At 45.1% G+C, this 25,130-nt stretch overlaps 1 protein-coding gene across 2 annotated transcripts in view; it reads right to left on the bottom strand.

The window, feature by feature from the left end:
• Nucleotides 1-25,130, bottom strand: part of lrrc4ba (leucine rich repeat containing 4Ba) — a 246,298-nt gene that overhangs the window by 90,439 nt on the left and 130,729 nt on the right. The window contains exon 1 of one of the 2 annotated variants that reach the window (XM_063062535.1): nucleotides 16,856-18,030. The exons of the other annotated variant lie outside the window; for it this stretch is intronic. The gene's annotated coding sequence lies outside the window, so the exon portion shown is untranslated. Of the gene's footprint in view, nucleotides 1-16,855; nucleotides 18,031-25,130 lie in introns of those variants that run through there. 2 annotated transcript variants of the gene reach the window in all.

Raw genomic sequence — 25,130 nt, 5'->3', positions numbered from 1 at the left:
CCCCACCCAAGTGGAAGGACCATCTACCCTTTTAGTATAATCTTAGAGACCTCTATTAGGCCTAGAATCAGCCTTACACATCCTGCCCATCCTTTCCTGGTGGGTCCATCTTGTGGTGAGTGTTGGTGTCATAGAGTCAGAGTCAAACAGCATGAAGACAAGCCCTTCGGCCCAACTGCCCCATGCCAGCCAAGGGGTCCCATTCAAGCTAGATCCATTTACACAAACTTCCTATCCATTTACATGTCCCACTGTCTTTTAAAATTAGTTATCGTACCTGCCGCAGAATCAGGTTTATTCTCACTGAGAGGTCATAAAATTTGTTGATTTGTGGCAACAGTCCAGTGCAAAACATAAAAGAAAACTACTACAGGTTTCTGTAGAAAGGTTCAGATGGCGAGGATCCCCAACAATGGACGTCACCCTCCTGAGGCACCTCAACCAAAAGATGTCCCGACAACAGAGGCTAATTCCCATGATGCTTTGTAAAGTTCTAGTGCCACTTCAGAATATTGTGGACAATCCTTGAGCTGTGGTCAATCCAGGCCAAGAGCACAACATCCTTACTCTTTAGTTCTGGCTTTTAGAAATAAATCCTGGCACTTAGTTTATCAGGGTCAAAGTCGAGTTGTCAGATGTACAAGTGCAAACTGAAAAACTTACTTGCAGTAGCATCACAGGCATGGAGCATCAGATAAACAACATTCACACAAAAAATAAAACACATTTTTACAAGGAACACAATTTGTTTCGCAAATTGCCTTTTTTGACCTGTGTGGCAAATTTTCATGGTGAATACAAACGTACATTTATACTCCTAGATCCTTACCTCCCTTCTCCCATGTTTTTTTAAATTTAGTAAATTAGACAGTTTTCCTTACAGAATATTGTACTTCACAGTTGCTAGATTTGAAACTCACTTGCCAATCATATGCCCTCTTGACAAGATTAATAATTGCTGTAATAAAATTAATGATTGCTGTAATAACCGAGTCCCAATGAAGGGTCTCAGCTTAAAACATGGACTCTTTATTCCTTTCTATAGATGCTACCTGACCTGCTGAGTCTCTCCAGCATTTTGTATGCTGTGCTATGGATTTCCAGCATCTTCAGAATCTTATGCTAATAATCGCTTTTAATCTGTTACTGCTTTCCCTAGTGCTGACTCTCTCTTGCATATTGATGACGCAGACAGATTTAGAAAATTTTAGTTCCAACATCTAAATCATAACTATGACTTATGAACAACAGTGACATCGCCGTTTATCATTTATCTTACTTTTCAATGCTGCTGAGCTGTGTTACTGATCTTTATGACTGCCCTACACTTTCTATCTTTCACTAAGCCAGAATTAGATTTACTATCACTGACTTATAGAACGTGAAATTTGTTTTTCTGTGGCAGCAAAACAGTATTAAGACGTCAAATTGCTATAAATTATAAAAATAAGTATTGCAAAGAAAAGTGGGAGTATCAAGATAGTGTTCATGGACCATTCAGATATCTGATGGTAGAGGGGAAGAAGTTGTTTTTGAATCATTGAGTGTGTGTCTTTCGGCTTGGGTATTCTGATGGTATTATTGAGGAGATGGAATGTCCTGGGTGGTGAGGAAATATTCATTCTGAAACCTTTCCTTAAACTGCAGTTGCTCTGATCCTGGAAGCTACTGACACAATGAAGAAAGCTGTGTATACCACCAGGTAGAGGACTTTCATTGCTGATCTAAACGCCCAGTGGAGTAAAAGGCAAAAGAGACACAGGGAGCGGGGTGGGGGGTGGGAAGGTGGGGGGAGAGACAGAGACAGACAGAGAGACAGAGAGAGCTGATCTTGCTCAGTACTTTGTTATCAGCGATCCAACCAGTAGATTGTGAAAATCTAGGTATATCACCCTCATCACCATAATCTTAGCCCACCCTTCCCCTCCAAACCACTTAATGAGGCTGATGAAACAAAGATTTCCTTTGTGGAATAAATGGTTTATTCATGTTCAAAGTAAATTTATGATCAAGGTATGGATACCGTATACAATCTTGAGATTCATTTCTTTGCAGGAACCCACAGGGAAAATGAAAAGATACAACAGAACCCAGAAAAAAGAACCACATTGCAGAGACCGATAAACATCCAATGTGCAAAAGAGGACAAATTGTAAACAAAAAATAATAAATAATAAAAATGTAGACGAATAATACATAGAATATGAGGTGCAGAGTGTCCGAAACTGAGCCCAAAGCCACAGAGTCAGTTCACTGCTGAAGTGTGTAATGCTGGTCCAGCAGTCCAACAGCCGCTGGGCAACAACTGCTCCGGAACCTGGTGGCACGGGGCCCCAAGACTCCTGCACCTCCCGCCTGTCTTTACTTTTCCTTTGCGATGTTATTCTAATTTCCATCTTTAGTTAGTATTGCATAACATCCCCCCCCCCCCCATTGATATTAAGCCGACAAAACTGTAGGTCACCGAACAGGTTTTTAAAATAGAGAAATAAAGCTGGTCTTCTGAAAATCCTCTGGCACTTTAATTTCTATTTAATGAATTACTTAATATATACAATAGTGCCCACATCATTTTCTCTCGACTCTGTGAGGACTAGTAGTAAAATCCACTGAGTTTCATTTATTTAATAGTTCCCTTGTTTTTATATGAATAATTTCTAATCTCATCTTCCAGCAGATCCATCTCCCTGATTAATACTGAAGTTAAGTAATTATACATTTTTAAATTTTTTTGCGTTCATGGAGTCATAGAGCAATGTGCATGTATTTAGGTCTCTTGAACTCCACCATGTACGGTCACAAGGTATCATACCTGTCTCAGCCACTTCCTCTGACAGCTCATATACTCACCCTCCTTTGCATGAAGACGTTGCCCTCCGATCCCTTCGTGCTTTCAATCTAAACCTATCCCCCTCTCTTTTGGACTCTCCTACCCTGGGATAAAGACTGTCACCGTCCACAACCTATGGACCCACATACAAGAACTCCACAACTCACGTTCTCAAAGCTAATTACTCTTGTAATATTCCACAATTTCCCTTCACCACACTAAATCTATTTCAATTTTCTCCTATCTCTTACTATTCTCATTTGTCTTGCTTTCCATATTAACATATTCAACACTCATTGCCTTTGTTTTCCTCTGATATCTGTTCTTCCAGAGTGCTTCACTTGTGTTTAGTTTTAGAATTTTGAACAGAACAGTACAGGCCCTTTGGCCCACAATGTTGAGGTGACTTACAGTACTTGTGTGAAAGTCTTAGGCACACACATTCACACCCAAGATGCCCAAGATTTTTGCACAGTACTGTATTTGTCAACGGGGAGTGAAGATTGAGTTTGCAATTCTGGAAGGAGCAATAGAGACCCATATCAGAATCGTTTACCATCACTCATATGAAATTAGTTTTTTATGGCAATACAGTGCAATACATAAAATTACTGTAGCACTGTGCAAAATTCTATACGTGCCTAAGAGTTCTGCACAGTACTGTATATAAACTTACTCCATGATCGATCAAACCCTTCCATCCAATACAGCTCAAAACACACTATTTTTCTTACATCCATGTGCCTATCTAAGTCTCTGCCTCTACCACCGACAGTGCCTTCCAGACACCTACCACTTTGTGTAGAAAACTCATATCCGACAGTTTCCCAAAGTCTTCCTCCACTCACCTTAAATGGATGTACTCTGGCGTTGGCCAGAAAGGTGCTGGCTGCCCACAGTATCTACACTTAGCAGCCACTTTACTAGATACAGGAGTGGAACCCGATGTAGTCTTCTGCTGCTGTGGCTCATACACTTCAGGGTTTGACATACTGTGCATTCAGATTCTGCACATCACAGTTGTAACACGTGGTTATTTGTGTTAGTGTCACCTTCCTGTCAACTTGAACCAGTCTGGCCATTCTCCTCTGACCTTGCTCATTAATGAAGCGTTTTTGTCAATGGAAGTGCTACGCACTGGATTTTTGTGCCATTCTCTGTGAAATCTGAAGACCGTTTTATGTGAAAATCCCAGGAGATCAGCAGTTTCTGAGATACTCAAACCACCCCATCTGGCACCAACAATCATTACATGGTCAAAGTCACTTAGATCACATTTCTTCCCCATTTTGATGTTTGGTCTGAACAACAACTGAGCCTCCTGACCACGTCTGATGCTTCTATGCAGAGTTGTTGCTACGTGATTGGCTGGTTAGATATTTGCATTAACAAGCAGGTGTACAGGTGTAACTAGTAAAGTGGCCACTGAGAACAAGCCTCACAGTCTCATGCACCTCTATCACATCAACTCTCAACCTCTGTCACTCCAAAGAAAAAATACCCTAACTCGATGAACCTTTCCTCACAGGACATGCTCTCGAATCCAGGCAGCATGCTGGTGCTGGTAAGTCTCTTCTGCACCCTCTCTAAAGCTTGTTACTGATTTTTCAGAATGTTGCTGAAAAAATCCATCCTGATTTGCAGTGCTTAAATACATTATGTGGAAACAGGTGAGAACTCTGCTTTTGTTTTAAATATTTAGCTCCATGGCTTCCACATCAGACCAAAATATTTTGTTTTGCTCACTATTACCTCAATGCTCCCTGCTCTTACCTACTCCAGTTTACTTCCCATTACTAGATCTAGCTGGTCCTTCCTCTTTGGGACTTGTGAGCTGCCCCCTGCGCACCCTCAGGTGCGTCAGTTGTTAACACAATGGCACATTTCACTTTGTGTTTCAGTGTACACATAAGCAATATTGAATCTTGATAGAAAGGAATGTGGATGCACTGTAGGAAGACTATCATTTGATCCATTTTTCCAACAATTATTCACAGATTGATATGAACCAGTTGGACATCCTCAATGATTATTTTATGTTGATCATTCATTTCTTGTACAAGCTTGCACATTTCTTGCCTCTAACCTGATAGCACGAACCGCAATTTCTGCAACTTCTTGTAGTTTCTCACTTATCCCACTTCTCTCTTTTTCCATTCCCCAGTCTCTTCTCCTCACCTGCCTATCACCTCCCCCCTCCCAAATGCCCTTCTCTTCCATTTCTCCCGTGGTCTACACTCCTCTCCTATCAGATTCTTTCTTCTTCAGCCCTATGCCTTTTCCACCTATCACCTCACAGCTTCTCACTTCATCATCCCCCCCCCCGCTCCCATCTCACCTAACATCTATTAGCTTGCACTCCTTCCCCTCCCGCCCCATCTTTTTTTTATTCTGGCTTCTGCCTCCTTTCTTTCCAGTTCCGATGATGGGTCTCAGCCTGAAATGGTGTCTCATTATTCCTTTCTGTAGATGCTGACTGACACGCTGAGTTCTTCCAGCATTTTGTGTGCGTTGCCCTTGCGCTATTATGTCGATGATCTCTTTAAGTATGATGATATTTAAAAAAAAATCTTACCTTTATTTACGCGTATTCTATTTCAGTCATACGTGCAGCTGTCATTACTACAGATAAGTACACCTACTCTACCTCCCTTTGTTCCCACTCTGTCTTCTAAAAATGTTATACTCTCCAGTAGTTAACTCCTGAATTTCTGGTAATCGATAATGCTACTGATTTTTCTGATGTTACTGAGTTCAGCACCCTTTATTATTATGGATATTACAGCCACGGCTGTACAGACAGCTGAGCGGCATGCACAAAATGCTGGAAGAACTCAGCAGGTCAGGCAGCATCTGTGGAGGGGAAGAAACAGCCGATGTTTCAGGTGGAGAGCCTTCATCAGGACTGGGTAAAAAAAAGGGGGGCAGAAGTCAGAATAAGATGGGGTAGGGAAAGGACTACAGGCTGGCAGGTGATGCGGGAGACCAGGTGAGGGGAAAGGTGGGTGGTAGGGTGGGAATGAAATAAGAAGCTACACCCTACTCAGTGTTTTCCTTTTCCCATTTTCATTCTGGCTCCCCTCTTACACCTTCTCACCCGCCCATCACGTTCCTCTGGTGCCCCTCCTCCTTCCCTTTCTCCCATGGTCCACTCTCCTCTCCTGTTAGTTTCCACCCATCACCTCCCAACTCCTCACATCATACCCCCTCCCCTGGTCCCGCTGATCACCTGCTAATATGTACTCCTCCCACTCCAACCTTCTGCCCCCTTCCTTTTCCAGTCCTGGTGAAGGGTCTGAGCCTGTAACGTTGTCTCTATTCCTCTCCATAGATGCTGCCTGATCTGTTGAGTTCCTCCAGCATTTTGTATGCGTGTTCCTGAGGAAATCAGTGCTCTGCCCTTGACCTCCAGCAACCCTGGAACAAAGTAATTAAAGCATCTGAATAAACAGTTGGTTTGCTTTTTAACATTAGCTCTCAGCATATTGTAGAGGATAATTAGAAGGCGGTAGCCAATTGGCAGCCAAATGAAAAAAAAAACCCTGATTGCCTTGATTCTGTTCATGTTCTGATTGGCTGTGGGAAGAAGCCAAGGAGATGATGTCAGGTGACCCAGAGTGGAGGAGTTGGGTGTTAAGCAAAAGGAGAAAATAATTCTGATGTTCCTTCAAGAAAACATTCCACCAAAGTTGACAGGACACTATGGAGCCCAATTATAACTGGAATCCTTTATCCTATTAAGTTAATCTTTTTTCTGATTTTTCTAAAAAGCTGATTGGAGGAAATGATAGGTTTTTTTTAATACACAGAAAGTGGCAGGTGTAGGGAACACCCTGCTGGAATGGTGTTAAAGGCTGACACCTCACGGACATTTAGGAGACTCTTAGATGTGCAGGAGAATGCAAGAAAACTGTAGGGTTGTGGGCTGTGTAGAAGGGAAGGGTTAGATTGATTGTGAAGTTGGCATAACATTAGTGATCTATAATAAGAGGCACAGATAGTGTGGATAGCCTGAGATGCTTTCCCAGGATGGAAGTGGCTCATACAAAGGGGCTCTGTATTTCCAGCATCTGCAGGATCTCATGTGTATAGAGTTTGTTACTGTTTACCCATTTAATTTTGTCACTCTGGACTTTGTCATCGAGGAGTCGCAATCTTGCTAAACGGAGGCACTGACTCCAAGTCAAATCAGCTCTTCAAGTTGTCATCATGTTCTTGATGTCCACCTCCCTGCTCAGGTTTCAGAGAATCGCGGAATCGTCACGGCACAGATAACCAATCCGCTAATTCCTCGTACCAAACTCACGCCAGTCCTGATTCACCTATCATCCCTTGCAACTGATCCCATCTCTTCTTGAGACACTAGAGACTGCAGATGCTGGAATCTGGAGCAACTAACCAATCAGCTGGAGAAACTCAGCAGGTCAGGCAGCATCTGTGGAGGGAAGTTGACCGTTACATTTTTTTGGGTTGACACCCTTCATCCAGACTGAAAGACGATGAGGTGATACAGTACTAGGTACATACAGGATACTTAGCTCGGGTGCCTAAGACTTTTGCACGGTACTGTATTTGTCAACACGGAATGGAGAGCAAGTGCATAAATCTGGTGGGAGCAAACGATGTCGGGAATGGTGAGGGTGGAGTACCGCGGCAAGGGTGTGGGATAGGTGGCAGAGGAGTGCCAAGAGTGGGGGATGGCGCAGGTGCAGAAACACCCAGCCCTGAGGTCATTTCATTCCAAACAATTGGTTTACTGATCATTACAGAATGTCTCTCCGGTGCTTCCCACTCCCTCCCCTCTCCCTTCCCCTTTTCCCAACCATGATTCCCCTCTCCCTGCCTCCTTCCCACTCTCAGTCCACAATAGAGACCCAAATCAGAATCAGGTTTATCATCACTCACATACATCATCAAATTTATTCTTTTATTTGCAGCAGCAGTACAGTGCAATACATAAAATTACTACAGTACTGCACAAACGTCTTAGGGTACCCTAGTGATATATTTGTGCCTCAGACTTTTGCTCATAACTGTAGTTAGTGTAGAGAGATGGAGGGAAGAGGCTGTGGCTGGAGACTGAAGAAGATGGCCTGCCTTGGAGCAAGAGGACTGAGTATGTGTGTGTGGAAGGGAAGAGAGGAGCGTGACTTGTTTGCTGTTGTTTTGCTGCTTGCGTTGCCGGTTGCTCTGCTGAACATGGTGGGCACACTATGTTGGCACCAGAAAGTGTGGCGACTCTTGCAGGCTGCCCCCCCCCCCAGCACACCTTTCGGGTGTGACGGGTATTACGCAAACAACGTTGTATGTCTCAATAAATAAACTTGGAATCTGCAAATGCTGTCAGTTGACGAGTGGATCCAGGTAATGCGGGTCAATAGGCAGATGGAGGAGGGAAGAGTGGAAATATCAACAGAAGTTGGACGGCTCCACACCCTTCCTTTCATCACTTTACACTGGCTCTCTCCCCGCTTGCCTTTCAGTCTACCCAAAGGGTCCCAATCCAAAAGGTGGACAATTAATTTTTCCCCTCTACAGACGCTGCCTGACTCACTGAGTTCCTCCAGCGTTTTGTGCTCCATCTTTTATGCCCAATTAACTCTCACTGAAAAGACTGAGTGATCCCGTTCCACTCATTCTTGACCACACAACCACCACATTGTGGTTGAATCTCAACGAGTTCACTAGAACATAGAACAGTACAGCACGGAACAGGCCATTCAGCCCTCGATGATGCCAATTTATACTAACTGTCCTCCTCCCGCGTATCATCCCTATCCCTCCAACCCCTTCAGATCCATGTGTCTATCTAAAAGCTTCTTAACCTCCACCAAACTGCCTACTTCCGCGACAGATAAATTAGCTTTATTTGTCACCTGCACATCGAAGCATACACAGTGAAGAGCACTGTTTTTGCGGAGAATCAAATCAGCGAGGATTGTGCCGGGCGAGTGGCACCCAGCTTCTGGCAACTGCACAGCATACCCTCAACTCACTGATCCTAACCGTACTCCTCTGGAATGGGGGAGGAAACCAGAGTGCCTGGGGACAACTCCTTACAAGCTGCAGGGGGAAAATCGAACCCAAATAGCTAAGGGTTAACTGCTATGCTACTGTGCTGTCCCTAACCCCTGGTAACCTATTCTTGTCACTTGCCATTCTCTGTACAAGAAAATCATTCCCCCACCTCCCGCTTCCAACTTAAAAGCATGTCTTCTGTTGTTTGACATTTCTACCTTATACATTGCTCTTCGGGATAAGAAATCTATTGAGATATGTAACCTGTCATCCTTATCCAGGCTCGTTTATATACAACCAAAGTGATCGATTTTTAAAACAGTTCCTGAAATGTGCTAGCAAGCTACTCAACTTACATTCAATTAGGGAGTAACTAACTTCCAAGAAATACAGACAATAAATACCTGTTCATAATCACCATCCTTGTAACTTTTTTTCCCCCCACATTGTAATCTCTAACTCTTGCTCAGAAATTTAAACTGGGCCTCGATCCTTGAACCACCCTTCTGCCGAACTTGTCTCCTGACTGAATCCCGTCCGTGCTAGTTTGGGCGCCATGGTAACATAGCGGTCTGCACAGCGCCACTACAGCTCGGGGTGGTCTGAGATAGCGAGTTCAATTCCGACACAGTCTGTAAGGATTTTGTTGGTTGTCCCCGTGACCGCGTGAGATTTTTTTTTTCCTCCCACAGTCCCAGACGTACCGGTTAGTAGGTTAATTGGTCATTGTAAATTGTTCTGTGATTAGGCTAGTGTTAAATAGGTGAGTTGCTAGGCGGTGTGGCTCGTTGGGGCGGAAGGGCCTGTACTGTGACGTATCCAGTAAATAATTCGGGTACTGCTCTGACAACAGTCGTGTTATTTATCGTTCACAGCTTTCTCTCCCTGCTTTGCTCTTAATCCTGCACTATCCGTTTCGCTCTTATTCATTTCATGAATGCTTCATGGAAGGTAGACCCATATTGCATCCTGCCCCAATTGCACATCAATAGCAACTGTGTAATTTCAAAGGGTGTCATTGCTTCATTACCCCGTCCAAAAGCTCTAATCGTCCTGATCTTGATCCAGACCTGGGTCTTTGCATGGGTGCACTGTGACTGAAGCTGCATCACGTCTGCATCTGAGCCACTGTGCTCATGCTCGTGGGCACACGTGCTCAAATACACACACAAGCTCTGAACACTACAACACAGCACAGGCCCTTCGGCCCACGATGTCGTGTCGACCTTACAGCTGTAAGATCAATCTAACCCTTCCCTCCCACATAGCTGTCCATATTTTTCATCCATGTGCCTAAGAGTTTCTTTAAACACCCCTAACATATATGCCTCTACCACCACCTCCGACAGGGCGTTTCACACACCCACCACTCTGTAAAAAAAAACCCTCAACTTCTCCCTATACTCCCCTACAATCACCTAGAAACTACTTCTGCCCTGGGAGAAACAAGTCTTTGGCTGTACGTGTTCACTAATGCAATCACATCCTCTCATTTGTTTTTTGCACAAACACACACGCTCAACTATAAACATTCACACTACATGCTTAAATGCACATCACCCCTGCTCACACGTGTTGCGCTAAAATATTTACATTCTCACGGAGACGCACATTTCTCACGCTTAAACGCGGTTCTCCCACATGCCATGCACTTACCCCTCATACAAATCGTACACTTCACTAACATGCCACCCACATGCATTATATACACGCAAGCACTTAAACACATCATACACGTGAATATATTCAATCCTTTCATTAAATGGCCATCTCTTCCGTTGACATAGAATATAGAATAGGGCGCGTCATTCAGCCCATGATGTTGGGTGGAACTAATTAAAGTGTCTCCGAATTTATCAAATCCATCATCCAGGCACCAACTATGAACCCCTCCCCACCCCTTCTCACCATATTCTTGTGCCCATTTTAGCATCTCTTAATTACCTCTATTGTATCTGCTTCCCTTTCTGTGTAAAAAAAAAACTTGCCTCTTACATCTCTGTTGCATTTCCCCCCTCTTCCATTAGATAAATTCTCTCTAGTATTAAAGATTTCACTCCTGGGGGGAAAAATTACTGACCGTCTCTCTATCTACGTGGACCCCCACCATTCAGGATATGCCCTCTTCTCATTACTACTTTCAGGGAGAAGGTTCAGGAGCCTGAAGATTTCTCAACGTTTTAGGAACAGCTTCTTCCCCTCTGCCATCCGATTTCTGAATGGACATTGAACCCATGAACACAGCCTCAATACTTTATGCTCTTTTGCACTATTTTTTAATGTGTTACATTTCTTATTGGAACTTATAGTAATTGTTATGTGTTGTACTGTACTGCTGCTGCCGAGTCAGAGTCCAGGGCCCCAGAGAAGGAATGGCTGACCGATTTAACCGCAGAGCCAGATAGGAAAAGTCGGATACGGGCCAAATCAAGGCGGCAGGTCCTGGGCCCCGAGAGCCTATCAAAGCAGTCGGGCCCAAGCCTGAGAGCGAGGAATGAGCCGTTGTTTGGCTTGTTTAAACGCCAGGAAGGATTGAAAAGGGTTGGGGGTTGAGGCCAGAAGCGAGGGACGGGCCAACGTTCAGCTCACTGCTCAGCGAGGTTTACTTGTCTCTGCGCGGAACTATTGCTGACGCCTGCAACTAACAGGCTCCTGCACCAGCTGCAGTGATGACTGGCTTTGTGGCTGTGAACTCACTTTCGTGAACTTTGCTTACTCTTTATTGTTTGCATGATTTGTTTTCCTTTGGCACACTGGGTAGTTGACGGTTTTCTTTTTTTAAATGGGTTCCATTGTTTAGTGGCTACCAGTAAGGAGATGAATCTGCAGGTTGCATCTATAGATTATACATACTTTGATAAATATGCTTTGAATTTTGAAAATAACAAACTTCACATCATTTTTCAGTGATGATAGACCTGATTGTGATATGTGGATGCCATTGGTACAAGGTCTGGTCCAGGCATAGGCGTGGGGTTGCACTAGGGCTCTGTTCCCTGTATGCACTCTCCCCTCGTGGTTCCACGGACAAGGATTACCTTCTGCCCTTGCTGAAATTGTAAACAATTTGATGCAGGAACTCTGACAAAAGAAAACCTGTCAATGCTGGAAATCCTAAGCAACACACACAGAATGCTGGAGGAATTTAGCAGGCCAGGCAGCATCTAGAGAAAAGAGTAAACAGTTGATGTTTCAGGCCGAGACGTCGACTGTTTACTCTTTTCCAAAGATGTTACCTAGCTTGCTGAGTTCCTCCAGCGTGTGTGTGTGTGTGTGTGTGTGTGTGTGTGTGTTGATTTAGGAAACCAGTGGGTCAAGCTGCATCTTGGATGGTGGTAGGGAAGAAGAGAAACTGATGAACCTTGGGGCAACAGTTCCTCTTCTTCAGGACATGAGTCGAATGAAAGATTAGCTTCATTTGCCATGTGTGCACACAAATATACCATCTGTGTCAATGACCACCATCCAAGGATGTGCTGGAGGCAGCCCACAAGTGTTGCCACTCTTCTGGCACCAACAGAGCATGGCCACAACTTACTAACGCCAACCCGTATGCCTGTGGAATGTGGGAGGAAATCAGAGCACCCGGAGGAGATCCAAATGGTCATGAGGGTAACGCACAAACTCCTTTCAGATAGTCTTGGGAATTGAAGCTCGATCTTCCAATCAGTGGTGCTAGAAAGCATTATGCTAATGGCTACACTATCATGTCACCTGGAATGGCCTTTCATCTCAGAGGGGGAACACAAGGAGTACGTGAGGACGATAGCCCTTGATTGCTGTCCTCATGTGCTACACTGTCAGGACCGTAGGAGATAGGATTAGATGCAGATTATGGGCGTCTTGAGCTTCCCCTGTTCTTCAATGGAAGCATGACCCTCCACTCCAAAACATTACCTTGCCTAATACAATATTTGTTCTCTTTAAGTCCAAACCTCTGTAGATTTTAATCCATGAACACACTCAACATACACAACCCCCAGGGGCAGAGTGTCCTGAGGGTCCACTGTTTTCTTTTCCCCATCTTCATGGTAAACAACCAGACCCTCATCCAGATACTGATTCCAGGCTGTCACAGAAGAGAAGAGAGCCTCTCCACTTTCACCTCATCAACTCCTCTCAGAATCTTACCAATGGAATCAGTGATGGCTATAGGACCATAAATCTGTCACTGCATTGAGGCCATTTGCACCATCACCTACGCCAGAACACCATATAGTAATCCTATCATTCTCCCTACATACCTTCTGAAAATTATTCTCTCCCAAGTGTCTATATAATTCACTTTTGAAAGCATTCCTTGACCCTTTATCCACTAAGTTTCAGATCAACTATTCTGAGCAATAAAACCTTTCTCCTCATATCCACCCTGTAATTATGGTCCAAGGTTTGAACTCTCTGTTTCCTGGTCCTTGATCAATTTCCATTTATTTATCATGGTCTAAACCAGTTGGGATTTATTGTTTTGAAATCTAAGAATTGATTTTATTGAGATGTACGAGATAAAATGACAGACCCAACTGAGAAATCAATCCAAGAAAGGCAAACGTTTCCTTCATTCTAGGACAGTCAAGATCATTGGTTGATTCACTCTGATTAGTTGAACATAGAATGTAGGATAATACAGGCCCTTCTGCCCATGATGTTGTGCCAATCTAGATAAACGTACTCCACAATCAGTCTAGCCCTTCCCTCCTACCATCCATATGTTTCATTCGGAGTTTGAGGAGATTTGGTTTGTCACCTAGAAACTCAAACTTCTACAACTGTACCATGGAGGGCATTCTGACTGGCTGCATCACCATCTGGTATGGGGGGGGTGGTTGGTGGGGGACTGTGGTGGGCTACTGCACATGATTGAAGTTGCAGTAACTTGTAAAATTAGTCAGCTCCATCATGGGTCCAGCCTCGATAGTATCCAAGACATCTTCAAGGAGCCGTGCCTCAGGAAGGCGGCGTCCATCATCAAGGACCCCCACCACCCAGGACATGCCCTCTTCTCACTGTAACCATCACAAAAAAGGTACAGAAGCCTGAAGGCACACACTTAACGATTCAGGAACAGTTTCTCTCCCTCTGCCATCTGGATTTCTAAATGAACATTGAACCCATGAACACTACCTCACTGCTTTTCTTTAAAATAATGTTATTTTGTGTTACTTATTTTAACTTAATAGACATATCTACTCAATGTAACTCAAGTCTTTTTCTTCTCTGTACTTATCATGTATTTTATTGTACTGCTGCCATAAACTTAACAAATTTCACAGCATATGCTAGTGATATTAAACCTGATTCTGATTTTTCTTACATCCATGTACCTATCCAAAAGTCTTTTAAATTTCCCTAAGGTATCCGCCTCTACCACCATCTCCAGCAGTGTGTTCCAGGCACCCACTAATCTGTGTGAAACTAAAACAACTTTGATTCCCCCTCCCCCTATACTTTCCTCCAATCACCGTAAATATTATGGCCTCTTGTATTCCACATTTCCATCCTGGGAAAGAGTCTCTGGCTGTCCACATTATCTATGCCTCTTATCATAGATCATGGATATTGTGCCAATCTATACAAACCTACTCTACAATTACTCTAACCTTACCTCCTACACAGCCTGCAATTCTACATTTTTCTTACATCCATACACCTATCTCTTAAATTTTCCTAATGTGCCAGTCTCTAACATTACCCCTGGCAGAGTGTTCTACGCACCCACACTCTCTATGTGAAGAACTTACCTCTGACATCCATCTATACTTTCCTTTAATCTGCTTTAAAAAAAATCAAAAATATTTGCAAAAAAAATGAACGTAATAGGATAAAGGATTCCAGTTATAATTGGGCTCCATAGTGTCCTGTCAACTTTGGTGGGATGTCTTCTTGAAGGAACATCACAATTATTGTCTCCTCTCTCTTAACCCCAACTCCTCCACTTTGGGTCACCTGACATCATCTCCTTGATGCTCCTTCTTCCCACAGCCAAACAGAACGTGAACAGAATCGAGGCAATCTGGGTTTTTTTTTGGATTACCAATTGGCTACCGCCTTCTAATTATCATCTACAATATACTGAGAGCTAATGTTAAAAAGCAAACCAACTGTTTATTCAGATACTTCAATTACTTCATTCCAGGGTTGCTGGAGGTCAAGGGCAGAGCATTGATTTCCTTAAGAGCACATACAAAATGCAGGAGGAACTCAGCAGATCAGGCAACATCTATAGAGTGAAACAAACAGTCGTCGTTTCACGCTGAGACCCTTCATTAGCATTAGAAAAGAAGGGGCAGAAGCTGGAATAGGAAAATGGGGAGAGAGGGTGGAATATGAACTGGCAGGTGATAGGCAAGACCGGGTGAGAGAGAATGTGGGTGGGAGAGAGGGGATGAAGTAAGAACCGGGATGTAATAAGTGGAAAGAGCTGAGGAAAAAAACTTGATAGAAGAGGACAGTGGAACATGGAGGGAAAGGAAAGGGGGGGCACCAGAAGGAGGTGATGGGCAGGTGAGAAGGGGTTAGAGAGAAGCCATAATTATGAATGCAAAAGACAGAAAAGGAGAGCTGCTTATTCCATCCTCCCTCCCTCCCTCCCCCCCACCCACTTTCCCCTCACCTTCAGTTGTCAGCTACGGTCGTACTCTTTCCCTCCCCCCCCACCCCCCAATTTCTCAATCTGGCTTCTTCCCCTTCCTTTCCAGTGCTGACGAAGGGTCTCAGCCTGAAATATCGACTGTTTATTCCCCTGCATAGATGCTGCCTGACCTGCTGAGTTCCTCCAGCATTTTGTGCGTGTGTTGCTCAGGATTTCCAGCGTCTGCAGAATCTCTGGTGGTTATTAATTGCCTCAGGTAGCTCGAGAGTTCCTGGAGATTTGGCAGCCACCAGGCCCAATCTATCCAAGTTCAGCTGAGACTCAAATCAAAAAACGCAAGGAGATGGTAGCTTTAACACAGTCAGACAGCTCCAGGTCCTCAAGACTATTAAGCAGCAAAAGAAAATCTACATCAAGCCTTGGAGAATACCAGAGGTTGTAACAATCATATTGATGGAGTAGAGAGATTGTCAAACAGATTTTGGTGAGGGTATTTGAGAGCTTCAGTCCCACCAGTGGTGGGGTAATGGAGGTAAGGAGAATGAGAAAGGCCAGATGACATCCATCCTCCGTCCCTCCGCATCCTGCTGTTGCTCACTGTCAGATGTTGCTCCCACAGGTTCTGATTCACTTTGTCCTCTACCTATTAACCCGATGTCCTGCCTACTTTCCACACCCTGCCTTTGTCTGCTTCAACTACTCTTTTGTCTCCCTCATTACATTTCCTGCTGTTCGTTCATTTTCACCTCTGCTCCCCGTCCTCTCTTCTGACTCTCTGCCCTTTCTCCTTCCTCTCATCTCTTCCTCACGTTCTGTTTTCTGAGTTCTTTATTTCATCACACCCTTAATCAATGCTCTCATTATTCTCCTCCCCCAGCTCTTCTATAATCTCTGATGAAGGGTCTCGGCTCTAAATATTGTTTATTCCGCTCCCAAGACGCGGCCTGACTTTGTGTGTGTGTGTGGATTTCTAGCATCTGCAGAATCTCTGGTGCTTTGATGATCTCTGCCTTCATTTCCTTAGACACCTTGATCGTCTCCAGTGACCACAAGGGCCTCCATCTCCCTCTGGAAAGAAGCCCACCACCCTCTTGCTCGTTTCCCTACCAGTCCAACAATAAATCCGTCTACCAGAGAAGGAGGCCATTCGGCCCAACGTGCCAAGTCTTTCAGAGATCCAATTCCGTTCAGTCCACTTCCTCATGCTGGGAAAGTGCTTCCTTTCCAATTCCTTTGGTAAGTTGCTATTTAATCTTCCATTAGTAATGATTTTTTTTTGATTTTATGCCCTGAACAGTCTCTATTTTTTCTCTTGCTCACTTGATACTCCGTAACCCTCTCTCCATCGCCAACCACTGCCAACCCCCTCCATCCCCTCTCCCTCACCCAATAGCCCGGTCACCATGGTTACCACTCACCCACTCTGCGCTGTTCCTGGTCTCCCATGAAAAGCCTCTTATGTATTCCGTCTCCTTCCATCTCCCTACGGCAACAAAGATCCCTTCTCTGCCCGATTACAGGGTAGATGGCAGCTCAGCGTCGGATCGGCGGCGGAAGGCACTCGGCGCCCGAGCATTCCCTTCTCGCCACCCCCTTTCCACACTCCCCCTGTCACCAGCAGTTAAAAGATAATTCAGGAAGGGGGGCTGAAAAATAAATCAATCTACCAGGCCTCGCGTCTTCCTGCATGCAGGCTGTCCAGTGCCCATATCTCTTCGCCTGCTTGAAGAGTAGGAGGAGGAGGAGAAGAAGAAGGTCTCACTTGGTCTCTCCAGATGACAATTCGAACAATTGCAGCATTTTCCGCCTCTTCGATGGCTTCTCCCTCTCTCTCCGGTCCTCCCTCCCCTCCCCTGCAGATTCAAACCCCTGCAGTGGGACCCCTATTCAACGTGGCTTGCTCTCCCAGCCTTTTGTTAATGGAATAATCTCTCCTTTGTCGAGTTATTAAGGTTTCCAGTCACACAGCAGTGCGGGTATTTCTCATCTGCAAGCTTCTCTCTGTCTTCTTTCCTTTTAACAAATATATTTTTTTGCTTCTCTCACTCCCCCCACCACCTCGCTCACCGGCTCTCCCCAAGTCAATGAACCCGGACTGCAGCGGGCAGCAAGACCATCCGTTTCCCCGTGCCCCCCCCCCCGGCCCCCTTCTTTTAACCTTCAATTGAAACTGTGCTCCGGAAGAACAGGTAGAAAATCTCTTTTCCTCCTTTAACGCGGAGTGACAGCCCCGCAACCTTCGCGGAGTCTCGCGTACCACCAATCCATTCAATTGTGAAAGCAGAATAGAAAAAAAGGGGGGGGGGGTGTTAATCTTCTAATTTCCGAATTGCAACCAATTTCTCAGGAACCACACAATATGAAATGCGTCCTCTTCGAGTGAGTGAGACTGAGGCAGTGTATTCCTGCTTCGAAGCATTGAATTGCCGTCTCTCTCTTCCCCCCTCTCTCTCTCCTCTCATATCAATACATAAAATCCAATTATCTAATTACAGACCATCATCTAAGCAGCGATTGGCCAATTGGATTAGCAGGGTCCTGGAGATGCGACGGTGCATGGGCTGCGAGACAAGAATCCACATCGCCACCTTCTCGTTCCCTCCTACCTTTTTAATGAAAAGCAATAAATTTAAAAAAACCCAGCACCGCCCCGAACCCCCCACTCCACCCTCCGCCACCTTCTTCGATGCCAGCCTTTTCCAGCACCCGGCACTGCATAGGGCTAGCTTGGCGCTTTCGCGATCCTAAGTGCAACGGGTAGTTGTGCTTGTGAGAGCAGATTCTTAACCCTGCCAGTGCCGAAAGAACTGCCTCTGTACAAAGGAAAGTCACCAAAGGACAGACAGAATGCCATCTTTTTTTAAAAGAAAATTTACTCTGAGTCTTGCTAAGTTATTGATTAAAAGCAGCATTTATTAATTGATACTGAGGTTTTAAATCACTGTGTGGTTTTATCTGACAGGGGGTGCAACTCGATCCTACACCCAGTGGCCACATTTTTAGGTACCAGCTGTACCTAATAAAGTGGCCACTGAGTACATTCGCGGTCTTCTGCTGCTGTCGCCTGTCCACTTCCTGGTTCTATGTGCTGTGCATTCAGAGATGCTCTCCTGCACATCACAGTTATGCTTGCCTTTTGTTAGTCAACACAATGGGTGTTCAAAAGTCAGGAAGTTATGATGCAGCTTTATAACTCTCCAGTCAGACAGCATCTAAAGTATTGTGTACAGTTCTGGTCACCCCATGACAAGGAGAGAGCGCAGAAGAGGTTTACCAGGGGACCTCATCTAAAAACGATTTGCCCCAAACAAAGCCATGCTGATATTCCCTAACTAGGCCATAGTTTTCCAAATGCTCATAAAATCCTATCCCAAAGACTTCTCACTGGTAACTTCCCTACCACTGATAGGAGGCTCACTGGTCTATAGTTTCCAGGATTATCCCTGGTTCCCTTCTTGAATAATGGAAAAACATAAGCTATTTGCCAATCCTCTAGGACCTTGTCTATGGTTAGGGAGGACACAAAGACATTGCTCGAGTCCCCAGCAACCTCTTCACTTGCCTCTCTCAATAACCTGGCGTATATCCTATCAAGCCGTGCGGACATCCCCCTTAATGCTCTTCAAAAGACCCAGTACTCCCTTCTCTATTACTTCAAAATGCCCTAGTGTATTAGTACTCTTGGCATTGTTCTCCCTGCCCTTCATGTCTTTCTCCTTGGTAAATACTGATGTAAATTTCTCATTAAGGACCTCACCCACATCTTCCGCATTTAAGCAAATGCTCCCCTCTTTATCCTGAGTGGTCCCAGTTTATATAGGGAATTTAAAGTTTTCCATGACAACATCCCTATTGTTTCTACACCTTTCCTTAATCTGTCTGCGTATCTGTTTTACAGTGTCCTGGTGGTTATTGCGGAGTACAACCCCATCAGAGTGACTGCACTCTTCTTATTTTAAAGTTCTAACCCTATAGGTTCAGTGAACAAGCCCTCCATTATGACCCCTCTGAGTACAGCTGTGATATTGTCCCTGATTTAGTTCCCATCATCCTGAAAAGCTAGTTAAAATCCATCTAAGTAGCACTAGTGAGCCTCCTGGCCAGGATATTGATTCCCCTTTAGTTAAGCTACAACTTGTCCCTCTTGTACAGTTCATCCCTGCCCCAGGACAGGTTCTAATGATCCAAGAACCTGAAACCCTGCCCAATTCCTCAGCCACTCATTCATCTGTACAATCATCCTGTTCCTGCCCTGAGAGCCCATAGCACCAGGAGACATAGAACATAGAACTTAGAATAGTACAGCACAGTACAGGCCCTTCGGCCCACAATGTTGTGCTGACCCTCAAACCCTGCCTCCCATATAAGCCCCCCCTTAGATTCCTCCATATACCTGTCTAGTAGTCTCTTAAACTTCACTAGTGTATCTGCCTCCACCACTGACTCAGGCAGTACATTCCACGCACCCAACCACTCTCTGAGTAAAAAACCTTCCTCTAATATCCCCCTTAAACTTCCCATCCCTTACCTTAAAGCCATGTCCTCTTGTATTTAGCAGTGGTGCCCTGGGGAAGAGGCACTGGCTATCCACTCTGTCTATTCCTCTTATTATCTTGTACACCTCTATCATGTCTCCTCTCATCCTCCTTCTCTCCAAAGAGTAAAGCCCTAGCTCCCTTAATCTCTGAACTTAATGCATACTTTCTAAACCAGGCAGCATCCTGGTAAATCTCCTCTGTACCCTTTCCAATGCTTCCACATCCTTCCTATAGTGAGGTGACCAGAACTGGACACAGTACTCCAAGTGTGGCCTAACCAGAGTTTTATAGAGCTGCATCATTACATCGCGACTCCTAAACTCTATCCCTCGACTTATGAAAGCTAACACCCCATAAGCTTTCTTAACTACCCTATCCACCTGTGAGGCAACTTTCAGGGATCTGTGGATATGTACCCCGAGATCCCTCTGCTCCTCCACACAACCAAGTATCCTACCATTTACTTTGTACTCTGCCTTGGAGTTTGTCCTTCCAAAGTGTACCACCTCACACTTCTCTGGGTTGAACTCCATTTGCCACTTCTCAGCCCACTTCTGCATCCTATCAATGTCTCTCTGCAATCTTTGACAACTGTCTACAACACCACCAACCTTTGTGTCGTCTGCAAACTTGCCAACCCACCCTTCTACCCCCACATCCAGGTCGTTAATAAAAATCACGAAAAGTAGGGGTCCCAGAACAGATCCTTGTGGGACACAACTAGTCACAATCCTCCAATCTGAATGTACTCCCTCCACAGCCACCCTCTGCCTTCTGCAGGCAAGCCAATTCTGAATCCACCTGGCCAAACATCCCTGGATCCCATGCCTTCCAACTTTCTGAATAAGCCTACCATGTGGAACCTTGTCAAATGCCTTACTAAAATCCATATAGATCACATCCACTGCACTTCCCTCATCTATATGCCTGGTCACCTCCTCAAAGAACTCTATCAGGCTTGTTAGACACGATCTGCCCTTCACAAAGCCATGCTGACTGTCCCTGATCAGACCATGATTCTCTGAATGCCTATAGATCCTATCTCTAAGAATCTTTTCCAACAGCTTTCCCTCCACAGACGTAAGGCTCACTGGTCTATAATTACCCAGACTATCCCTACTACCTATTTTGAACAAGCGGACAACATTCGCCTCCCTCCAATCCTCCGGTACCATACCCGTGGACAACGAGGACATAAAGATCCTAGCCAGAGGCTCAGCAATCTCTTCTCTCGCCTCGTGGAGCAGCCTGGGGAATATTCCGTCAGGCCCTGGGGACTTATCTGTCCTAATGTATTTTAACAACTCCAACACCTCTTCTCCCTTAATATCAACATGCTCCAGAACATCAACCTCGCTCATATTGTCCTCACTATCATCAAGTTCCCTCTCATTGGTGAATACCAAAGAGAAGTATTCATTGAGGACCTCACTCACTTCCACAGCCTCCAGGCACATCTTCCCACCTTTATCTCTAATTGGTCTTACCTTCACTCCTGTCATCCTTTTTTTCTTCACATAATTGAAGAATGCCTTGGGGTTTTCCTTTACCCTACTCACCAAGGCCTTCTCATGCCCCCTTCTTGCTCTTCTCAGCCCCTTCTTAAGCTCCTTTCTTGCTTCCCTATATTCCTCAATAGACCCATCTGATCCTTGCTTCCTAAACCTCATGTATTCTGCCTTCTTCCACCTGACTAGATTTTCCACCTCACTTTTCACCCATGGTTCCTTCACCCTACCATTCTTTATCTTCCTCACCAGGACAAATTTATCCCTAACATCCTGCAAGAGATTTCTAAAGATAGTCCATAGTACATTTCCCTGCAAAAACATCATCCCAATTCACACCCGCAAGTTCTAGCCTTATAGCCTCATAATTTGCCTTTCCCCAATTAAAAATTTTCCTGTCCTCTCTGATTCTATCCTTTTGCATGATAATTATAAAGGCCAGGGAACGGTGGTCACTGTCCCCCAGATGCTCACCCACTGAGAGATTTGTGACCTGACCCGGTTCATTACCTAGTACTAGATTTAGTATGGGATTCCCCCGGTTGGCCTGTCCACATACTGTGACAGGAATGCATCCTGGACACACTTAACAAACTCTGCCCCATCTAAACCCTTGGAACTAATCAGGTGCCAATCAATATTAGGGAAGTTAAAGTCACCCATGATAACAATCCTGTTATTTTTGCACCTTTCCAAAATCTGCCTCCCAATCTGCTCCTCTGTATCTCTGCTGCTACCAGGGGGCCTATAGAATACCCCCAATAGAGTAACTGCTCCCTTCCTGTTCCTGACTTCCACCCATATTGACTCAAAAGAGGATCCTGCTACATTACCCACCCTTTCTGTAGCTGTAATAGTATCCCTGACCAGTAATGCCACCCCTCCTCCCCTTTTTCTGCCCTCTCTATCCCTTTTAAAGCACTGAAATCCAGGAATATTGAGAATCCATTCCTGCCCTGGTGCCAGCCAAGTCTCTGTAATGGCTACTACATCATAATTCAACGTATGTATCCAAGCTCTCAGTTCATCACCTTTGTTCCTGATGCTTCTTGCATTGAGGTACACACATTCCAGCCCTTCTACCTTACTGTCTTTACACCGTTTATTCTGCTTCTCTTTCCTCAAAGCCTCTCTGTATGTTAAATCTGGCTTTACTCCATACACTTCTTTCACTGCTCTATTGCTCTGGGTCCCATCCCCCTCGCAAATTAGTTTAAACCCTCCCAAACCATGCCAGCAAACCTACCTGCAAGGATATTGCTCCCCCTCGAGTTCAGGTGCAACCCATCCAATCTGTACAGGTCCCACCTTCCCCAGAAGAGATCCCAATGATCCAAAAATCTAAAACCCTGCTCCCTGCATCAACTCCTCAGCCACGCATTCAACTGCCATCTCCTCCAATTCTTACCATCACTGTCCCATAGCACTGGCAGCAATCCTGAGAACGTCACCCTTGAGGTCCTGTTCTTTAGCCTTCTGCCTAATTCTCGAAACTCACACTTCAGGACCTTATCCCTCTTCCTGCCTATGTCATTGGTCCCAACATGTATCACGACTTCTGGTTGCTTTCCCTCTCGTACCAGGATGTTGTGCACCCGGTCAGAGACATCCCGGACCCTAGCACCCAGGAGGCAACAAACCATGAGGGTGTCCTTCTCACGTCCACAAAATCTCCTGTCTGCTCCCCTGACTGTAGAGTCTCCAATGACGACAGCTCTCCTCTTCTCCGTCCCACCCTTCTGCACCACAGGGTCAGACTCAGTGCCGGAGGCCCTGCCACCGTGACTCACACCTGGTCGGTCATCCCCGCCAACGGTATCCAGGACGGTAAACTTATTATTCGGGGGAATGGCTACAGGGGTGCTCTGCACTGCCTGTCTGCTCACCTTCGCTTTCCCCCCTCTGACTGTCACCCAACGACCTGCTTCCGACAGCCTAGGTGTGTCTACCTCCCTGTAGCTCTCATCTACGATTGCCTCATTCTCCCTTATGAGTCGAAGGTCATCCAGCTGCTGCTCCAGGTTCCTTACACGGTCTTCCAGATCGCCCAGTCTGGCTCCCTGTACTCTCTTCGCAGGACTTCTTCTCCCTTTCTACTTATGCCATTGGTGCCACTTTGCACCACAACTTCTGGCTGCCCACCTTTCCTCCTTGAGAATTTTCTGCAGCCTCTCCAAGACATCTCAGAGCGTTGCACCTGAGAGGCTTTTCCGTTCAGCCACAGGATCTCCTGTCCGTCCCCCTAACTATTGAGTCAACGATCACTGTTGTTCTGCCTGATTTTACCCTTCCCTGCTGAGTCTCAGAGCTGACTACAGTGCCGATGGCCTGAATGTTACTGCTGCCATGCCCGTATTGGTCACCACCCCCCACTGTCCCCTAGCAGCATTACCCTCTGACCTTTCTCAGTAATAAGGCATTTTCACCCACCGAACTGCCGCTCACTGGATGTTTCTTTTTGCTTTTCGCACCACTTTCTGTAAACTCTAGAGACTGTTGTGCATGAAAACCCCCGCAGATCAGTAGTTTCTGAGATACTCAAACTACCCCATCTGGCACCAGCAATCATTCCATGGTCAAAGTCACTTAAATCACATTTCCCCCCATTTTGATGTTTGGGCTGAACAATAACAGAATGTCTACAATCCATGTTTGCATGCTTTTATATATTAAGTTGTTGCCACATGATTGGCTGGTTAGATATATGTATTAATGAGCAGTTGTACAGGTGTACCTAATAAAGTGGCCACTGAGTGTGATTTGGTGTGTCATAGAGGAGGCATGGGCAAGGCAATGTCTGCATTCTTTAAGAAGTGTAGAAGGATGCATTTGCTTGTTTCAGAGATGGCAGTCCTTGTTCTCCCTCAGGGTGTAATTACTGCCCCAGAGGATCTCATTACTCACTCTGAGGGTCCCATTATTGGCTCTTTGCCTTGGGGCAGTTAATGGCCATAATATCTCAGCAAGCCATTATTGTAATCTCTCGGGTTGAGTGGCTATTGAGGGAATATTGGAGTAAGACCAGACCAAAGCTCGTAGACAGTCAAGCAAAGCAGAACGCTTATAAGCTTATCTTATTTTCCCCTAACAACACATCTTCTTGGTGTAGGTACTGCCCAGGTAAACTTTGCTGTGTAAATCTTAAAGACGAACAGAATTCTTCCGCTCAGAGTTGACAACTGATAAAACGGGACTGAGGGGGAAACAGGAACAAGGGAATGGAAATCTGGAAAAACACACAAAGGAGCTGGAGGAACACTGTGGGTCAGACAGCATTTATGGAGGGGAATGGACAGTTGACCCCTCTAACCCTTCTCCCCATTCCGTACAAAAACTTGAGAACACACACCACTATGCTGAAGGACAGCTTCTATCCTACTGCTTTCAGACTCCTGAATGGACTTCTTGTATCATAAAGACACAGACAAGAGGTCACCATAACTCTTGTACTTTATTTCTCTACTTGCATTGCGTTTCCTTTGTAACTATGTTCTGAATTCTGTATTTTTCATTCCTTTGGGATGCATGGAATGATCTTAAATCAAGAGATTCTGCAGGTGGTGGAAATCCAGAGCGACGCACACAAAATGGTGAGGCACTCAGAAGGTCAGGCAGCATCTATGGAGGGGGATAGAGAGTCAACGTTT

The sequence above is a fragment of the Mobula hypostoma genome, chromosome 11 (assembly GCF_963921235.1).
Source record: "Mobula hypostoma chromosome 11, sMobHyp1.1, whole genome shotgun sequence".
Classification (NCBI taxonomy): Eukaryota; Metazoa; Chordata; class Chondrichthyes; order Myliobatiformes; family Myliobatidae; genus Mobula; species Mobula hypostoma.
Note: the sequence above shows the minus strand (reverse complement) of the source record. Positions and strands in the feature narration are given on the sequence as shown.